Source organism: Gracilinanus agilis, chromosome 3 (genome assembly GCF_016433145.1).
Source record: "Gracilinanus agilis isolate LMUSP501 chromosome 3, AgileGrace, whole genome shotgun sequence".
NCBI lineage: Eukaryota > Metazoa > Chordata > Mammalia > Didelphimorphia > Didelphidae > Gracilinanus > Gracilinanus agilis.
The window spans coordinates 468,632,318-468,653,530 of NC_058132.1; the positions used below are offsets into that span (position 1 = coordinate 468,632,318).

General features: G+C 35.2%; 1 protein-coding gene across 1 annotated transcript in view; it reads right to left on the reverse strand.

Moving 5' to 3' along the window:
• Positions 1 to 21,213, reverse strand: part of STS (steroid sulfatase) — a 179,939-nt gene that overhangs the window by 132,832 nt on the left and 25,894 nt on the right. The window lies entirely within an intron of this gene.

Below are 21,213 nucleotides of genomic sequence, written 5' to 3' on the forward strand. Positions count from 1 at the left end.
ACTGGGTATATCTTTTTCAGGGTAGATACTAAAGTGGGTGAGGTTCAGAGCACATTATCTTTCATTTCAGAAGTAGACTTTTTAACTCCAGCAGTTTAATTCATCTCTACTTATTAAGTATTTACTGTATGTCAAGCACAGTGCTAGATGCTGAGGATTAGAAAAGCAAAAATGAAATAATCTCTGACTGCAAGAAACTTACATTCTGTCAAAGTTCCATGTGAGATAAGACTTATTTAAAAATTAAATTTTCTTGAGAGAGTAAAGGATTCCTCTTAATTAGAGATCTTTAAGCAGAAGGCTGGATAGTCTCTTATCAGGTCTGTTGTAAAAAGAGTTTCTTTTCATATACAGTACAGGTTAAACTAAATGATTGTTGAGATCCTTTCTCATTCAGATTTTGTGTGATTTATCTTTTTTCCAAAAAATGTTTATTGAGAAAGTGAAAGATATTTTATTAGATACTAGTGATTTTAGAAGAGACAATAAGTAATGAACTTATTTTTGACAGTTATTTCAAAGATTGTGTTTATCTATAGAGACTGATAAAGCTGAGGATTTCTCTTTATTAAAAGATGGCTCTACAGTGTTTAGTGGGGTTGGAATATAAGAAGTAAGATAGTAGGTAGATATAAATGTAAATATAAGATTCCTTTAGAAAAAGCTAGAGATTGGGGACAGCTAGGTGGCTCAGTGGATTGAGAGCCAGGCCTAGGTATTGGAGGTCCTAGGTTCAAGTCTGGCCTCAGACACTTCCTAGTTGAGTGACCCTGGGAAAGTCATGTTTAACCCCTATTACCTAGCTCTTACCACTCTTCTGCCTTGGAACCAATACGCTGTATTGATTCTAAAATGGAAGGTAAATGTTTAAAAAAAAAGATGAAAAAGGCAGAGATGGATTTGGTTATTAAAAAGGATTTTTTTGAGTCTCAGCTTAACTACCACCTTTTTTCCAAAAGGCTTCCTAAATTCCCCAGATGTTAGTCCTAGCTTCTGCCAATGAAAAAAAATATATGAAAAATATATATTTTGTTCTTTTCCCCCAAGAGAACATAGTAGATGCTTGATAAATACTTGAATTGACATATATATTCCGAACACAGGATCATATGAGAAAGTTAGTTTATTATGCCTGCTTGGCAGTCCTATGGACCACCTCTAAGAATATTTTATATGCATAAAACAAAATTCATAGATTACAAAGACGATAAAAATTGTAAATGTTTTGATATTGATAAACTTCCAAGTCTTTACTTACCAACTTTCTCTCATTCTCCTAAATTCATAATCTCAGAATAAACTGATTCTTTCCTCTCTCTCACTCTCCACATCGATTCAGTTACCAAGTCCTGTTTATTTTACCTTAGCAAACATTTCTCAAAAATGTTCCCAAACTCACACTGAAAAACCTTCGTTCAGATCCAAATTGCTAACTGATCTCTTTAACTACAAGTATCTACTTTTCCAATCAATTTTCCACAAAGATATAAAAATATTTTTCTTAAAGTAAAGATCTAAGGAAATCAGTTACTTTGCTGAAACATTTTCAGTGACTCAGTTTTACCTTAAAAAATATTAACCCCTTAGCTTATATAGCAAACTACATACATACTCCCTTACATAGAGGGTTGTTCAGAAAAGACTAGTACCTCTGGTGTGAGAGTTTGCCAACCTTTTTTCAGGGCTGCTCTCTACCTTTGATGTCTACCCTTACCCAGTTCTCACCTGTGGTTCCCAGAAACTATAGCATGTGCAGCAGTCACACCTTGGTAAACTGCCTTGGGAAGAGGGTAACGAACACGCCTCAAACCTGTCAGTGAGTCAATGGCATGTCTACCCTAGGCATTTGAAGATGTTCTCTGTCAGAAGGTATGGATGAAAATATATTTTTCCCCCACAGCCAATGAAGGCAAAGGAAGCAGGTACTGTGTATCACTTAGAGCTTGAGTATATATCAAAGAAGCTAAGGTCATCCATTGCATCCTGAGCCATCACCATAAAAAGTTTTGACTTTAGTCTTGTCAATGGGCTCTGATGACTGGAAGAACGAGTGAAGCTGACAACTTTGGGTAACTTTGCCTCACTTAAATTCAGTTTTTCCACTAGTCAAAAGATATTATCAGTGATGTAATTTTGGTCCTCTTCAAGTAGCAAAGACAACAACTAATGTACTGCCAACTTAGCTTTCCAACTTTATTCTATAATAATAATAATAATAATAATAATAAATAGTTACAGTGCTTTAAGGTTTGTGAAATGCTTTACATATTTATTTTCTTTTTGATTCTACATTCAAGTAAACTTGGATATCACATTTCTCACCTAAGTCCATGAATGCAATGCACTCTTTTCCAAGAACTATCTTTGAAAATTCCTACTTTGCTTAAGGTCTAACTCAAATGCTACATCCTTCACGAATCCATTTTTAATCCCCAATTTTCTACCCCCTCAAATTTTCCTAAAGCACTTCATTTGGGCTCTCCCCATCTTATTATAGTTACCCTTGTTCTCTTTTTTGGGAGGGGATCCTTTTGAAAAAAAAAAATACTCATTTAATTAGTTACATTTGAGTTCCAAGCTATTTCCTTCCCTCCCAACCCTAAACTGTATTATCTTGATAGAACAGCAGATGTATCTTAAAGGCATGGACTATTTTGCTTTTGCCTTGGTATTTGTAGCATCTAACAGAGCCATCCAAATAATAAATGCTTATAAAAGATTTACTAAATTGAGATATTTCTTGAAGGATGGTCTATGATTACTCAGATCATGCTCTTTACAATCTGCCTTACTTATTTAGTACAACTACATTTTGTTAACAGTAACTCCAAATGAAAAGAAAAACTGCAATCAGAATAATCCTTTTGTAATTTAAAAAAACTGATTTTTATCAAAGAGCTTGGAGATTAAGTACCTGACATTGTGTTATAGCTAGAGGTCTGTTTTATTTTTTCTTAAACAGAATTATCCTGTCAAATCCCATTTAGTTTTCTACATTGCCTTTGATGAAGTATAATGCATTATTTGCAAAAAAAATAAACAAATGAAAAATTGCTATGTATAAAAAAGGTTTTAAATAGATATAGTGGCATGTTCATAAACTGCTGGCATCATGTCATATCTACAGCAATATTTGACAGTATTCACTGTTTATAAATATATAGGAGGCAAAAAAGAAGGCTTTTACTGTCAATGATTTTACAAGACATTTTAAACTCAAACCCATGTTCAGAATGTCTTTTACAATTGAGTAAAAACCAGGTTGAGTACCTAGAATCACCTCTTCCTGTCAACTTGCAAATTATTTTCTTTTGGGAAGGAATCTTTCTCTGTTCCCCTAGTATCCCAAATACTCTTCAGGTAGTCTTATTGCTATTTTCTGCCTAGTTAAGATAAAACTTATGAAAATTTTTGAAAATTAATTACTAACTTTTGGAATATTATAGAGGACAGGTGTTATTTTTCAAATGAAATTTCTGGCTTATTAGAATAGAATACTGTAAAAGGTATGGCCTTGAAATCCAACTTGGATTTTAACCTTTCAATACAAATGGGTCAACAACACATATATACATGCCTCTCCCAAGTTATTTCAACTTAAATTTTCAATAACCCTATTCGTAGATTTATTATTTATTGGGCAATAATTTCAACACATAGAGTTTGATTATTTTTTATTAATGTAAACTGCTTTCTGTCCTGGGGTTTTATATTCCTGGGTTTCTTTGTAGGTGTTTGATTAATAACAAACTGCTGTAGTCTGAATGTGCTTTACAAAACTGGAGTTGGTTTTCTAAGAAATATTCGCACTTTTATTTAAATAATATCAAAAGACATAAATTCTGCAGGTTATATTTATTGTGCAGTGGATCTCTCCCTTACTTTTGAGTGAAGTAATGGACAAGAAAAAAAGAAAAAGCGTTTGTTAAGGTCTTGCTGTGTGCCAGGCACAATGTTAAGTGTGAGAGATACAAAAGCAAAAGATCAGAGACCTTGCTCTTAAAACACTTGCATTTTAATAGGATGAGTCAACAGATATGGTGAAGAGGGAGAAGAGGGCGTTTTGGTCACAGGAGTCACAGGGATAGTGAAGAGTTGATTCACAGAGTGGAGCCAATGAGTTAATATTCCTTTCAAAAAACAATACTATTACTGATTTTGTTATGATACTATTATTGACTTTGCTGCAAAAGATGGCAGGATAGGAATGTGCCCAGCAGGTAGAAAACTGGCCTTATTGACCTGTTAAGATAACTAAATAAGAGGTGAATGTTAGATATCCTGACTCTCAAGGCATTTGCAATCTAATAGAGAAGACATAAAACTATGTATAAACATGACAAATACAAGAACTAGGAAAAGTAGACTGTTAAATAGTGATGAAAACTTAACTGGCACTGTGTGTAAATGGAATTAGCTCAAGCCCATTAATAGTCAAAAATCTACCCATCCTAGGCATAGAAATGATGTCATCCTCACCTCCCTTAGTGGGGAGGGGAGACGAGTTACCCACACGTGACAATAAGTAACAAATCAAGAACAAGGGACTGCCCTTTGGGCAGTCCAAAATCAGTGTAGAGGCTGCCATTTGTCCATTTGAATTAGAGGTGGACCCACAGGAAGTGAGGAAGGACACTATCTCTTTAAGTATGTTACTTCCTGTGGAGGCTGTTGCCGTCTGGAACTGGGAGCAGAAGCATCTCCTGAGACCACAGAACGCTTCCACTCTGTATTGTCACGTGGGTAAGTTAGGCTGGCTTCCTTGGCCTTGCTGGGCCGCTTCTAAACTCTGCCTATCTGGCTGCTGGGCCTTGTGGCTTACAGCTTCATTTATTTAGCCTTTTAACCTTCTCTCTCAGACCAGGCCTGGACTAGCCTCTCCCTTTCTCTTTATTCTTACTTTTTACCTACCAGATTGTAAATAAACTGCCTCAACCTGATGCTGACTTGGGTCTGATTTAATTACGGAATCAACCTGAAACTGTTGATTCCTGGCGGCCACATATTTTAATATATATCTATAAATACCTAAATTTTCCTTCTTACAACTGAAAATGAGAGACATACATGGAGTGAAGGAGAGGGATTAGAGTAGAATATACTATACCTCAGTGGATCTAAAGAAGGCAAGGATAGCAATCAAGATCTCTGCCAGAATTGGGGCTAAAGTGGACATAATTGAGAGGGATGAACAGGATAACTATATTATGTTGGGGAGGGAGATACTATGGATAATAAAGCATTATCAAAATTGAACCTATATACAGCAAGTATTATAGTATCCAGATTTTTTTTTATTTTAAACCCTTAACTTCTGTGTATTGACTTATAGGTGGAAGAGTGGTAAGGGTAGGCAATGGGGGTCAAGTGACTTGCCCAGGGTCACACAGCTGGGAAGTGTCTGAGGCCAGATTTGAACCTAGGACCTCCGGTCTCTAGGCCTGACTCTCAATCCACTGAGCTACCCAGCTGCCCCCCCCCATCCAGATTTTTTAAAAAATGAGATACAGCTGAAAAGAGAGAACAAAATAATTATAGGAAGGGATTTAATTTTCCCTCTGAGAACCAGATAACTAACCAAAAAATAAATAAGAAAAGTTCAGGATATGAATAGAACTTAAGAAAAGTTGAATATGACAGATATATAGTGAGTTCCCATATACCTCTATGAAGTTAGCAGAAGTAAGCCTGAACATACACATAATCCAAACATAGTTTTTGGTGGGACAACAAAGGTTTAGAGAGCATAAATGCTGCGAAAGATTTACTTTAATATTCAGTATACTGTAGAGGCAATCCTGCATTCTGAGAGTGTGGCATTGGTATAAAAGTTCTACCAGGTATGATCAAGCTGGAAAGATTTGGTTTTGAAAACAATATGGTCCTGGCAACAGATTGTTTGCTGCCTATGGACCAATCTAGCTAAATATAGTCCTGGTAATGCATTTTAACTGAGAACCAGACTGGCTAAGTCAATCACATTCAATGCTGACAGACACATTGAAAAACAGGCCTAATATTACATTGCTAGAGCAGCTGTGAATTGTTTAGTTTAGAAAACGAGATGGCAATATACTTTAAGAGCTGCAAAGCTGTTCATGCTCATTGACCTAGGGATCCCATTACTAGGATTAGGCCCTAAGGACATTATTGTGAGGGTAAACCACTGTGTATGTATGAAAATATTCACATAAGCTTTGTAATGATAAAATAACTAGAAATAACACAAATGCAAAGATTAGGAGAAATGACTGAATAGATTATGATATTTGAATGTGATGGATTGTATTATGTTATAAGAAATGACAGCTACTGGAAATAGAAAGAAAATAAGGGAAATATATGAAGAGATGAAAAGAGAAGAGAATAATATATACAATGATTACATTTTTTTAAAAAACAGCCAAAAAATCAAGAGAAGAAAATATCAAAATAAAACAAGTCCAAAGGGAATTCAAAAGAAAAAGATGCTGATAAATTAGCACACATGTACAAATTTAATATAAATTTGTATCCTCTTTCCTTTAAGAAGGGAAAGTTTTGAAAATCCATTTCAGTCTCAATTCCATCCTTTGATTGGATGTGCATGCATACTATGGGAGAATGCCAGAGGCCTGGTCTCTTCCTAGCCTCAGGAAGATGCTTGTCTCTTTTCCCAAGTGATTCCTGATGTCCCTAAGACTGATCTCTGACCTGGCCTGAGGTCAATTCTCTCCAACCAGGGAGACTCAGAAGGAGTTACAGTAAGTTGAGGATCAAGTTTCTGCATCTGGGGACTTGCCTCACTTGTCTCAGGAGGCAGCTTTACTTCTTGTCTGGGAAGCAGCAGGACTGAAGGGAGACATGAGGAGAGTGTCAGAACTCAGATTAACTAGGCCCATGTGATTATGAAGCTTTACTCTCTTCAACCTGCTTTTACAATCTAATAAATAAGGATGAATTAATAATCCTAACACATATGTAATTTACATATTTTTTAACAAATTGTAAAGAATGTGGACATTGAGGTTCTGGACACAATTTTTTATGCATTAATTTTTTTTTTGTAGTTGTTGCTGGTTGTTAGTTATATAATAAAAAAAAAAACAATGAAGGAGGTGGGGCTATTGGGGCACCTGAGATCTAGATCCTTCTGAGAGTAACCTTTCCCAGTGGAGGCACTTGTAGGAGAAGCCACAAACCTTAAGGTGCCCCTGTCTGCTGAAGGGATAGCCAGTGGGGCACAACCTGGGTCTCCTGCTAGTGACTGGGGAAGTGCCCACAGAAGAAGAGCCGGGCTCGAGGGAGCAGCCTTTCGTGATCCCCGAGTTCCGCCTGGATCCCACCTCATCCAAAGTTTAGGGGCAGAAGGGATGAGAGCAGGCCAATGAAGAGCAGAAGGCAGTTTCTGTAAGTGAGGAGGGATATGAGGAAGAGGGCACTGAAAGTGACGCTAGCTACCTCCAACGCATGGGTAGCCTCCCACCGCTTCACCTCAGATACCACCCTCAACTGCTCAGATGGGGGGAGGGGAGAAGAGGGGCCCTTGGCCTCCTCCAGGACAGTGAAGTCAATGATGTATTTATAACCTTTGATTCAATAATTTCGCCACAGGGCATAAATCCCAAGCATGTCAAAGGCATAAAGAAAGGGATCATACCTACAAAAATATTCACAGCAACACTTTTTGAGACAATAAAAACCTGGAAACAAAAATTAGAGCCCATCATTGGGAAATGGCTGAGCAAATTGTGATATACAAATGTAAAGAAATATTACAATGTTATAATAAAAATAATTGGGAATTTAGAGAAACAAAAGATTTAATGTATAGGAAAAGAATCTGAATATGTACAAGGTTGGCAATAATATTTTTTAAAGCATTAAAAGTCAGTTATGTTCTGATTGATTGTAGTAACTAAATATCAGTCCCAGAAAATTGATAATGAAACTCAGTAGAAAGGTGGGGAACTCTGCTATCAGAAGAATCATTTTATCCACTGATTATGCTTAAATGTTTTCTACTTTATAAGGGAGGGTTCTGTGACAGAGAACTTTAACAAAAAAAAAACTGCCATATATAAAAACAAAAGGCATAAAGAAAAAGAAAATAGTACTATATGTTCAAAGATCCCTAGGTGCTTTCTGAATCAAAAACATAGTTCTTAAGAGCTATGTTCATTCAATGATGTTATGGAGCTGTGAATCATAGACACTATTAGTATCAGATACACTACTTGGGAATATGTATCTGTAGGATCAAAATCATGGGACACCCAAAGGACAATAATGGAGAGATGTTTGATGGGTGTAAGTATGCTACAGCATATTACTATTCTGGACTTAATGCCTGAAGTAGCAAAAGAGAAATCACACACAGGGGATGCATGACTGAGGGGGAAAAGAGAGAGAGGTTATTTATGTGCTAAGAAAGAAGGAGAATGAATGAACAAATAGTGTTTCACTAGTACTCACATAATGTGAGAAGAGGCAAAATTATCCACTATGCTTGGTGGAGCTTTATGGGTGACTGATGGGAAAACAAGTCAAAAATAACCCAGAATGAGAAGGAAGGCATGGATAGATTATGATGTGCACTAGTTGGAGGGAATACTTATATTGATTAAATCACAAATTCATTGGAGTTCTGAAGAAAAATTTCTTAACTGTGTAAGCCTTACACATTTTTAAATTTAAATATTGTAAAAGTATTTGCTTAAAGGTGATTTTTACATATTGACAGAAGGCATATAACATACTTTTAAAGAAATTTACAAAATTCTAAAGCTTAAATTTGAATTTTAACAAACAGAATTTAAAATAAAGCATTTTATAATACTCTTACAATATTATGCTAAATTACAAAAAAACAATATGATGCTAACTATAGAAATGAAATGCTAATAGTACCTGAATTGAACAAAATAGGCTAGGCAAAAGCTTTCTCCTCAAAGAATATAAAGACATTTACTTGCTTGGTAAGGACAGAAGTGGTACATTAATGGGAGGGATGGTGGTGATAGGAGAAAGAGGAGAAATGATGAAATAAATATATCCTCTATGTCCCACTGCCTCAACCAAATGTTTGGTTTAAGAGAGCAAAGTCAGAAGACACAAATGTATTTAGAACTTAAGATAATTATCTTGGGGTGGATCATGGAGTGAAAAGCTATGAGACTGAATCCAAGGAGAGAAATGGCTGCTGAATAATTTGATTAAAATAGGTGTTCCGCCTTTATGAACTTTCCCATGTACTCATCGTTAGAAAGATACCACATTTAATCTGGTTGTCTTCTAAATCTAAAGTAGTATGTGGTGTATATAAACTAGTGTAATCAATAAATCAACAGCTATTCATTAAGCTCTTTCTATATGCCAGGCACTATGCCAGGCTCTGAGAAGTACAAAGAAATAATCTTTACTCTCAAGGAATTTACATTCTAACAGGGAAAAAACAAGTATGTCTATAAATATATAAAGTATGAAATTGATAAATATAATTTCACACAGGATGTTTAAATACAGAGTACTTTTTTAGGGAAGGCACTAGCAGTTAAGGGAATAAGAAAAAGCCTCATGAAAAAGGGAGTATTTGAGCTGCATCTTAAAGGAAGAGGGTGGAGTAAGTAAAGAATACATTCCAGACATGAGAGGAAGTCCATGCAAAGTCAGAGAGAGAGAGAGGAGATGGAGTGTAATATGACAAGATAAAAGAGAAAGGTTGTTTGGGTATATTGTAAGTAACATCTACTGCAGGTGGAAAGGCACTCAAGGTCTGTAAAAACTAAACAGAAATTATATTTTGTCCTAAAGTATCAAAGAAGCTATTGGAATAGAAGGAGTAGGGGAATAAACATGATTAAATCTGCCCTTAAGGAAAATTACTTTGGTTGAAGTCTGGAGGATGGATTGGAGTGGTAAGACTTCAGAGGCTTAGGAGAGAGGTAATGAGGGTTGTGGTGGTGGCTTTATAGGTAGAAAGAAAGAAGGAATCTGATGCAAGACATGTTGTGAAGGTAGAAAATATTAAAAATTTACATCTTTGGCTAACTTAGATGTTAACCTAGACATTCTCAAATGATATTAGTAGAAAATTAGAAGACATTATATATTATATGTTTTAAAATATTGAATGGAGGCTGAACAAGATTAGGTTCTAATTTTTAACATTTTAAAATATTTTTAAAATAAGAATCCATATGGAGTTTTGACAAAATGTCCAAAGCTGAATGACTACATGTTCCTAAGTTTGGCCTCTGATATGAAATCCAACTTAATAAGAAATGAGAAAAAGAATAATGTTTTAAAAACTGACATGTAGAACAGAAACTATTTTTATAGGGACAATGCCCTGTTTAATGAAGGGTCAGCTGAGTTCTTTGGAAACCAGAGGTTAAACTTGTTTCTAAACACCACTCCCCACATTTCTCTGCCCTTTCTCCCAAAAAAGGACTTCTATCTAGCTCAAATTTACCTTGTCAGTATCTCCCTCATGAAACTCCTGTTGGCTTACTACTAATTGTTGTTTTTTTTTAAACCCTTAACTTCTGTGTATTGGCTCATAGGTGGAGTGGTAAGGATGGGCAGTGGGGGTCAAGTAACTTGCCCAGGGTCACACAGCTGGGAAGCGTCTGAGGCCGGATTTGAACTTAGGACCTCCCATCTCTAGGCTTGACTCTCAATCCACTGAGCTACCCAGCTGCCCCCAATTACTACTAATTGTTAACAGGAATATGATTCCTTGATACTTGGGGATACAAATTCACCTGCTGAGGTGAGACTGAAGAAGTCAAGATGAGAATTAAGTAGTTATTTTGGGGATTAATATATATTGTTAGGAAAATGAGTGTTACTTGAATAATTTTCTATGTGTATATTTTATTCATTTGGAATAAATATACAAGAGAAATTAACATTGGTGGCACTGTCAACAGTTCTGGGACATAAAAGAGTCCAGGAGACCTGAGTTCACATTCTTCCTCAGAAATGTAAAAGCTCAGGGACCATGGGAAAGAATGATTTCTCTGAACCTGTTTCCTTATCTGTAAAATGTTTGAATTGTAGTCTATCAATTCTAAGGTTCCATCCCTCTCTATATCTATGATCTTTGGATGCTTTTACTTCATAACTTTGGATCGTAATGTCATATATTTATGGCTGAAAGGGACCTCAGAGGCCAAGTAGTCCAACCCCCTCATTTTACACATGAGGAGATAAAATTTAGAGCCCTAAATAATTTTATATTCAGATCTCAAGTCAATACCTAGAGTTTTCCCTGATAACTTTTTGATCTTTAAGGAATACCTTTATCTAACTCAGAGATTCTTAACCTAGAACATATGAACTTGTGTGTATGTTTTGTGTTTCTTAATATTGTGAAAATTATATATATATGTCAGTATAATGGGTTTCATTTGTAATTCCCTGTATTTTATATTATGTAGTTAAGAATATTATTGTCACAGGGATCCATAGGTTTTTCCAGACTAGAAAAAAAAAACTATCAAATGAACATTAAGAAAGGAGTTCTTAATGCCTGATCCATACACTGGTTGGCATATTTTGTTTTTGTTTTTTAAAGATCCATACATGAGATAGGTGTATTTCCTATGACAAAGGAATAGAACTAACAATCTAGCTATATACAGTGTTCCTCTTGATCACTAATTAATTACAAACTAAATGTTTTTTATTCCTCTGTAAACATTTTCAGGTTACTTCTTAAAGTTAGACTGTCAAGCAATATTCATGAAAATATTCATACTTTTGAGTTAATTTATTAGGTCAGAACAAGTCAGTCTTTTGGTTAATGTCTTTAGATAGGAGCAAATTATAATTTAAATCTGCAATTAATTTAACTGCTGGCTGCAATTCTACACTGTAAAAACAAACAGGATAATGTGATGTATGAACAAGACTAGAGAAACATGTAATAATCACCCTAATACATTCAACACTAATTAGGCTTTTATTCATACCAGAACCAAGACCCAAAATAAGTTAAGGAGTAGAGAACTTATTGAAAGTTTGGAGAAAAGGCATTGAAATATTTTAAAAGGTTGAAGAAAATGCATGCTTGTAAATACCTACTATGCTACTGGATATATAAAAAAACGATCAATGAAAATTTTAATAGTCCAGTGTAGCAGACAAATAAATATTGCATAAATGCATTTGATGATGAAACACTGTCTTTTATAATCCTAGGTACTCTGAGTCAGGTAATGAGATGTAATCAAATACTGCAATCTTATAGCAACAAATTATAGATGGAAGTAGAATGTGATAGGTATCATGGCTGGTGCCAGTAGATAAAAATTTAGATAAATTGAGGGTTTTGTTCTCTGCCAAATGACAATTTATCTTGTCCTAAACTTCAAAACAAAAATGAAGTTAGTTAAACAAATTATATAAAATGCAAAGGAGAAAAAAGAGCAAAACCTCAAGTATAATACTAATTAGACTTCCAATCTCTCCCTGCTTTTTGTATCTTAGTTGCCTCATCTTCATTACGGATGAACTTGTGTCTCAAAAAAAGTGAGTCAAAACAAAAAAAGTGAAAAAAACAAACAAACAAAAAATAACACTTCAAAGCATTCAACAAGACTTTTATTTATCCTTCCTAAACTGTACTTGGCTTATGAAAAAAAACCTTCAAAATACAGCCATTAACTAAACAGACTTCTTCAACTTCAATAATCCTTCAATTTAAATAACTATTCCAGAGAAAGAAGCACAGAAAGTTTGATTGCCCCCTCCCCCAGAGAATGGTAGATCCTTTTTGGTATCATTTTATTTATTTAAATCAGAATAAAAAATTAAGGAAACCAAAGATGAAATTGCTTCCTTCTCTTCCTTGACCATCTCCAATTAACTACTAAGACTCCAAGAATCTTAACTTCTAAATTGGGATGTCCCAAGAAGTTGATGCTATGTTGAAAAGACATAATAGATATTTATATTAGACATTAAGAAACATACATTTTTGAACCCTCAGAACACTTTACATCATATCCTCAGAACAGTAAGAAAGGAAAATGAATGTTATATTACTCTGCTATGAATAAATCTTGGGGCTTTTAAACTCAGCTACAGATTCTGTAAATTTTATCAGGGATCTGACCTACTCTGGGTCAAAATGAATACAAATACAATCAAATAATTTTCCATAAAAATTTTAAGTTCTGATCCAGATTTAATAAAAGTATTTTGTATCCATTGTAAAGCATCAGCCTCTCCCTGATAATCCTGTCTTTGACTTCTAATTTCCTTGTAGCCATGGTAATGTCAGTCAATCATACTTCCCTGTCCTTGGTTCTCCAAATGGTATACAAGTTCCCCAAAATCTATTGTTCTTCGGAGAATCATCTAGCAAGATGATCCTCTCAGAGATACTGTTGCCGAAGTACCAAAGTCTTTAGCTCTGTGTGGTCTTTAAGCACTGGACTCTGTGTAGCAGCCGGATATTGAACACTCTCTTTCTTTATTATTAAAGAGTTGGTTTTTCTGACTACTTTAGTAGTTCTGTGTTTTTCCCAGGTTAACATATGTTTCCTGAAGAATCCCCATTCTCATTTGTTTGAAATTATTATTTTTTTAAAACGCAAGATGTATGTCTTTACTTTGCATTCATTTTTACTTTCACTTAGTTGCCTCAAAGTAGAAGACTGCTTATTGATATTGAGAAAAAAAAAAAGATTAACTAAAAGCATTTTTCCTTCAACAAGTAATTATAAATCATAGATTTAGAGTTACAAGTAACCACAGAAATCATCTAATCCAATACTTTCATTTTACAGGTGAGAAAACTGACTCCCAGAGAATTTATGTGAATTGTACAGAGTTATACCCAAAGTAAGTGGCAGAGTTAGGATCTGAATTCATTTTTTTGATTCCAGAGTCAGTTGTCTTCTCACTGTACCATAGTCCTTTCCAAAAATAGGATAAGGAATGGACTTGTGATTTTATTGCCATAGGAAATTCCCAGGGGAAGAATCTTTGTTTACAGATATAATTCAGTATCTTCTCTACAATTTAGAGTCTTAGAGGATAAGATAGAGTACTGAGAAGCTGAGCGACACGCCCATAGTCACACAGTCAATATATGTCAAAAGGCAAAACTTGAACCCAGGTCCTCCTGGCTTCAGGGCTGGTTCAGTAATCATAATGCTACATCCAAATCTCTATTTTGTCAATCACTAAATCATACATCTGCTTTTTTTCACAAACCTTGGACATTTTATGTCAGCTTCATTTCTAAGATCAAAAATCTTGTCTTGGTTCAAGCCAGCCTTTAACTCAGAATATTGTAACCTCTTCCTATCCATTTGCCTTAATACCTTGTCCTAAACATCTTCTTTACATAAACGTCCTTACAGTTTTACCACACCCAGCTCTGGAGAAACTTCCAGGAAAATGACAAAGGTTGACTACATTCTGACATAGAAAATCTGCTCTAGAGAAGGGCATACCTTCTGTTTTGCAAAACCCATCCACTGCCTTGTGGTATTGTTGCTAGAATTAAAGCCATGTTTGTGATCTAACTAGACAAAGAAGTCTTTCTTAGGACTCATTCTGAAAATCTAAAAAATCTTAAATATCAGAGCCTTTTCTAAGCCTTGAAATCAATCCACTGTGAATGTGAAAACCCCTACTCTCCTCATGATTACATCAGTATTAGGAGGTTTTCCAAAATTCAGTTATTTTGTTATATTAGATCAGCAGTTTTTTATAATTTAGTTATTTTGTGTTCATAGATCTTAAACTTTTCTAAAAATAATCAAGATATAATTCTGTATGGAGTATTTTCTGTATCTGAATCATAAGTGATTCTATAAGAAGCATTTTTATTCTTTTAGAGGTTAAGCACTTTTTTAGTAGTTTAGTCCTTTTGGAATTGAATAAATATTCAATTAATAGTTCAGTCCTATTGGAGCCAATAGAGTATTAGATTCTAAGTATTAAGTATCTCTAAAAATAGTAATCACTTAATTCTGAAAGAATCATTTCTAAGAAGAATCACACAGCAGGCATAAACTTCTCTTGCGTTTCTCCATCCTATCTTCTACTATGTGAAGTTGTGGTTCTGACACACTAATGTTATCTGATTTTTCCATCTCCTTTTATTTTGATTTTACATAATTCATTCTTGGGTAACTATAAATATATCTGAAAAATCATTGTATCTTTTGTATAAGTTTTTAGGTATATAAGGATGCTACTCATAAGGTTCAAGGTCTCTGGTTGCTAACCTGAGTCTGGCTTTATTGTGATTGGCCCTCTCTCAATAAACTTATTTCTTTTTGGTTTGGAAACTTTGTTTTACTTTTTGGTGTCTCTGCTAATAAATTTTCACTACACCACACCCTATCCAGGGGGCGTATTGATCCATAAATCAGGAAGTTTAGCACTATGTCACTTATTTAAAATGTCTTTCTCTAACCTTATTCTTTGGTTGAGGTAAATGGACTCTCATTCCATCCATAGTGACTAAGCTCTGCCTCCCTTTCATTCTAGTCCAAAATGGAAAGTCTCTTTCATATTTCACTTCCTTAGTGAGGATACTGTCCTGATATCTGAGAATAAAACTAGTATATATCTGTAAGACAATATATTAAGCATGTGATTATATTTATGTCATTCTAATATGAAATAGAATTCAATAATATACAAGTTATTTTGAGAACATGAAGTGAAAGAAAAGGATAATCCTGTAGATTTTCACAATAATGGCACCAGTTGTATTAAAATCAAAGCTGCAAGCAATAATTTCTGAGGTAGGCTTATTGTACTAGAAAAGGTCTATGTTATTGGAAATTTGGGGGTCCTTGAACTACATTTCCCATGAGCCCACTGGCTTCCTGTCATTACACAATGATATAGACAAACGGATAAAACTGAGGAGCTGGTGTTTCACTTCCTCTTTGCTCTCTATCCAACATGGTGGTGGTAAGCAACAGCGCACCTTTTAAACAGACTAAGCTAGCTTGGCATGTGGCTTTATTTTCTAATGGCTACTAATAAATCTTACAAAAACCATAATATTTTTAAAGTTATCGTTTTATATTCATTTTATTTTTTACAGTTCTTTCTTCTCCAGCTATCTCTATTGCTCCCCATGATACTTGATACTGTAATCAATCTTTGAACATGATGTTTCATGTTAGTTTCTTATTGAAATAGAGTGGTCACTGTTCTATAACCCTCAATGAAAGCACAAGAGAACTAAGTTATAATCTCATCTTTTTTGCCCACTTACTAAAACATAGTTCTCAATAAAAAAGCAATATATGTTATTTATATATATGCATATATCCTCAATAAAATTTATATAAAACTTGGATTTGAGCAATAGAGCAATCCCCTTTGAAAAGCAGAACACAATTCATATCAATGGAAACAATCTAAACTAATATTTTCCCTTTTTCTCTCCCATACATTTTAAAAGTAGTCATTTTTAGAAAAATCATTTGAAAACAACTATGACACTTCTCCTTTCCCTCTCTTTTCTATCATTAATGATGAATGAACACATTTTCAAGAGGAGGTTTATATCTGGATTAAGCCTCAATAATACCACTTGTTCTGCCTCAAAGAGAATGCCTTTAACTCTCTATAGAAGCAGAGTTAAAGAAATGAGCTGCAACACCTCAAGAAAAAGAGAAGGCATTTCCCAAAGTAATTTTTAAAGATTACAAAGCGACTATGTTTTAGGTTGATTAAAAGTTGTTTAGACTTGGCCTATCTTTCTCTTACAGGACTAGAATCTAAGAAAGGTGATAGATATTGGGGGATGTATCTGTTATGTTTGTTGAAACAGTGCTAAGTTGGGAAGCTGAAGTGTTGGCCAGAAACCAGAAAACTGCAGGACTTACTCCTCCCACACACAGGCTTGGGTGAGTAGGGAGGGTTGAGTACTCCCTTACTCTCACCCCTCCCACCAATCAGTTAGAATCAATTGAAATGGTGGTTGATCTGATAACTTCTGGCTAGGCTGGGCAAGGCTAATCACCTTAAGATGTTCACTTTCTCAATTTATTTCCCCACAGTTTGACTAGGGAAGATTGGAGAAGCTTGTTGTCTAGTAACTATCAGGGACAGAGTGAGGATCTGACTTGTATGGACTAGCAACTGAAGGAATTGTTTGAAGATGGTTGTGAGTATTCCCCAAAATTATAGTGAGGCACAGCTACCCAAAGATGAAGGTTTACTAATAAAAATGAGGAAGGGAAGGAAGGGAGGGTTTTTAAGGATTAGGATAAGATCTGGGAAGCCCTGAACTGTTAAGTAGAAACAGGCCCTCTCCCCAGGAGGGAGAGGTAATCTTTATAACTAGTTTGCCCTCAAAGCCTATAATTATCACTTCTAATATCTAAAATAACAAAATGGTAAAAAAAATGCTATTGCAGGAAAGGTCTAATTCAGCTAAGCAGACAAACTGCAGAGAAGAACCAAAATGGCTTTTGCTACTAGGCCTCCAAAGCAATCAATCACTGGGATCAGCAAGCAGAGTAATCTGCTCACCTCAACCCCCAGGAACCAACTGCCCTTAACTGCCTTAAAACTGCCCCCTCACCCAGAGTTCTTGGGGGGGGGTCCCCTGGAATTCTGGGTGAGGCTTGACCCTGTATCTTGCAGGAATTCCACCCTGCCATTTCCATGTTATAGTCTCCCACTAAGGAGGAGTTTCTAAAGATTAGAGAGGATGCCAGAAAGACTGTTCAAATTACTCCAGGACACTGGATTGAGAAAGGAAAGAGAACTATGTTTGCACTATATAAATTTGAGTTAGAAAACCTAATTATCTGACACATACATCAGTGAGGAAGTTGGACTAAGGGAATGTAATACTCCAATTTATAAGAGGCCTATATGGCTTTGTTGTAAACTACACCATGTCTGATAAGGAGTAATTACTTATACATGGTAAGCTAAGTTAGCATTATTTCTGGCTGCACTAAGAGTCTTGCTCTAGTTATAACATATATGAAAATAATGTTTACCTTATTTTTAAATGTCATGTACATTCTGAGTTATAATCTAGGGAATGGAATCAAAGTGCATCTTCCAACATAAATGTTTTATTTTAGGGTCATAATTCTTGAGAAATTCTATGATTAATGTCAGAAATGATGTAGAAGAGATTCATAGAAGTTGGACAAGATGATTTTTACTCACCTTTAATTTTTTCATCATGATTTTAAATGGAGAGGAATTGTATATATATATATATATATATATATATATGTACATATATATCAGTTGAGGCATGAAATTAGTCATTGAATCTAATATATGATGTTATTTATAAGTTAATATTCACACATGCAAAAAAAATCAAACAACATGTCTTTTTAAAGGACCTATTATACTCCATTATGTAACAGGGATACAAAGAAAAAATGCAACAGAAACCTACAAGCAGATAGCTCACATTCTATCAGGAGAAACAAGGTGCACACATATAAGTAGGTTATAAAATAATAAGTAATAAAATATTATAAAATAAAAAATAAGGTAATTTTGGCAGGAGGAAGTACTAAAACCTAAGTAATAGGAGTAACCTCACTGAGGAAGCAGAACTCATGTTGAGTTAGATGGAAGCTGGGAACTCTGTGAAAGAGAAATGAGGAGAGAATGAGTACTGAGAATGAGGGTTATTCTATATAAAGGCATGGGCACAGCATATTATATGTGAGGAAGAGCAAGTAGACTGATTTGGTTGAAAATACAATATGTGATGAGAAATAATGCCTAATCAGACTAGAAAGATATGTTAGAATCACAATGTGAAAGACTTTAAATGCCATAGGAAGTTAATATTTGTCTTCAAGACATTAAGAAGCCAATAGATCCTTTGTTTAAGAACATCACTTCAGAGAGAAGCAGCCATAGAGATGAATTATCCCATAATTCTCCTCCAAACAACTCAAAAATAACACCAGAAATCGAATTCTGGAGCAGCAGAGCCAAAAAAATGCTAGGATGAGTGAAATTTCTAGCTCAAAGCAACTTAGGAAGTCAGAAGGGGAGGAAATATTTAGAGCAGTTCTTTTTGTGGTAGCAAAGAATTGGAAACTGAAGACATGTCCAACAATTGGGGAATGGCTGAACAAATTGTGGTATCTGTTGGTGATGGAATACTATTGTGCTAAAAGGAATAATGACCTGGAGGCATGCAATGTGAACTGGAACAATCTCCAGGATTGTTCCTGATGCAGAGTGAAAGGAGCAGAACCAGGAGAACATTATTACACTGAGACTGATACAATGTGGCACAATCTAATGTAATGGACTTCTTCACTAGCAGCATTGCAGTGATCCAGGACAATTCTGAGGGACTTGTGAGAGAAAGAAAACTATTCACATCCAGATAAAGAACTCTGGGAGTAGAAACACGGAAGAAAAACAACTGCTTGATCACGTGGTTTGATGGGGATATGATTGGGGATGCAGACTCTAAAAGATCACCCTAGTGCAAATATTAATAATATGGAAATGGGTCTTGATCAGTGAAAAATGTAAAACCCAGTGGAATTGCTTGTTGACTACAGGAGGGAAGGAAAAGAACATGAATCATGTAACCATGGAAAATTATTCTAAATAAATTAATTAAACTTAAAAAAAGAATTACAGTAAATGTCAAATATTCTTTAAGTGTTTTAACACAATACCCATATTCATCATAATACATTCTTTTGCTAGTAATGTGTATTACAAAAAAAGAAAAAGAAAAAAAGGAAAAGGAAAAGAAAATATAGTGCCTCAAAACAAAGGAAAGGAGGAAGGGCATGTCTCACTGGGGTGAGAAAGTATAGTGGTCAAGTGACTGCTGAAAGAAGAGGACCTTACACAGTGTACACAAGCCCAGACTACTTCCATGTGGCCTGAGGCAACAAGGCAACTGGTTAGGACAGCAGGGCTTCTCTTTGCTAAGTGGCTTGAGGTAGCTAAACATCAGACTGGGAACTATCTTTTCTCCCCAAACCCCTCACCAGATTTAGGAAATCCTAAAGTAAGGAAACTTCAAAGCCAAAAGCAGCCCTAGGCACAACCTGAGGCAAGGAAAGGGGCAATAGGGTGAAAGAAGTTCAAAGTCAGCCCTACCCCTTTCCATGTGGCCTGAGGTAACAAAAAAGTACAGTAGAGAGCAGTCTAACATTGCCAAACAGGCTGAGGCAACACTAAAGCAAGAGTTAAGGAGTGGCCTAATGCTAGTCCTGCCCATTTCCATGTGGCTGAAGGTAATGAAAGGGCAGAAGGGGGAACAAACCAAAGACAACCCTAAGGGCTTTCATGTCGCCTGAGGCAAAGAACACATGTGGGGTGGGGGAGGTTTACAGTCCAACAGAGGAAATTTCAGAGAAACTTTCAGTTTCAGAGGGAGTGAAATTTAGGGTGGGGGAAACTGCTGCAAGCCTCTCCTCAAAAAGCCAGCTGGTCCATTCCCTAGAAGTGCACACTGAAGGATCTAAAGACTGTCACTCCTACTCCAAGTCCCATGGAAGAATATACTAAAATCTTGGAACATAGCTCTCTCTACTGCATGAGCAAAACATAATAACTTCAACAGACAGGAAAGTTATAAAGAAGAAAAGAAATGACTAGAAAATTGAACAAAAGATAAAGAAAAAACCTAACCTTGGAAGTTACTCTAGTGATAGGGAAAATCAAAATATAAACTCAGAGGATGATAAAAAGAAATAGGAGAAGCCTCAAAGTAAAGAAACAGAACTCTTGGAGGAACTTAAAAGGAAGTTTAAAATAAACTTTACTGGTGGGAGACCTCTTACAATAAGATAAGTACAACCAAAAAATAAATAAGAAATACATTAAGGAGGTAAATAAAACTTTAATGATAGATCTCTGGAGAAAATTAAATGGAAATGGAAAAGAATATATATACCCTTTTTCTCAGTAGTACATGACATATTTGTAAAAATAGATTATATATTAGGGCAGAAAAACCTTACAACAAATGTAGAAAAGCAGAAATATTAAATGCTTCCTTTTAAGATCATAATGCAAATATATATATGTGTGTGTGTGTGTGTGTGTGTGTGTGTGTGTGTGTGTGTGTGTGTGTGTGTGTGTATGTTGAACAAAGGGCAGCAAAACAAAAAAAAGACTAAAAATTAACTAGAAACTAAATTTTATCCTAAAGAATGAATGGGTCAAGGAACAAATCATAGAAACAATCAATAACTTCATTAAAGATAATGACAATGAGAAGAC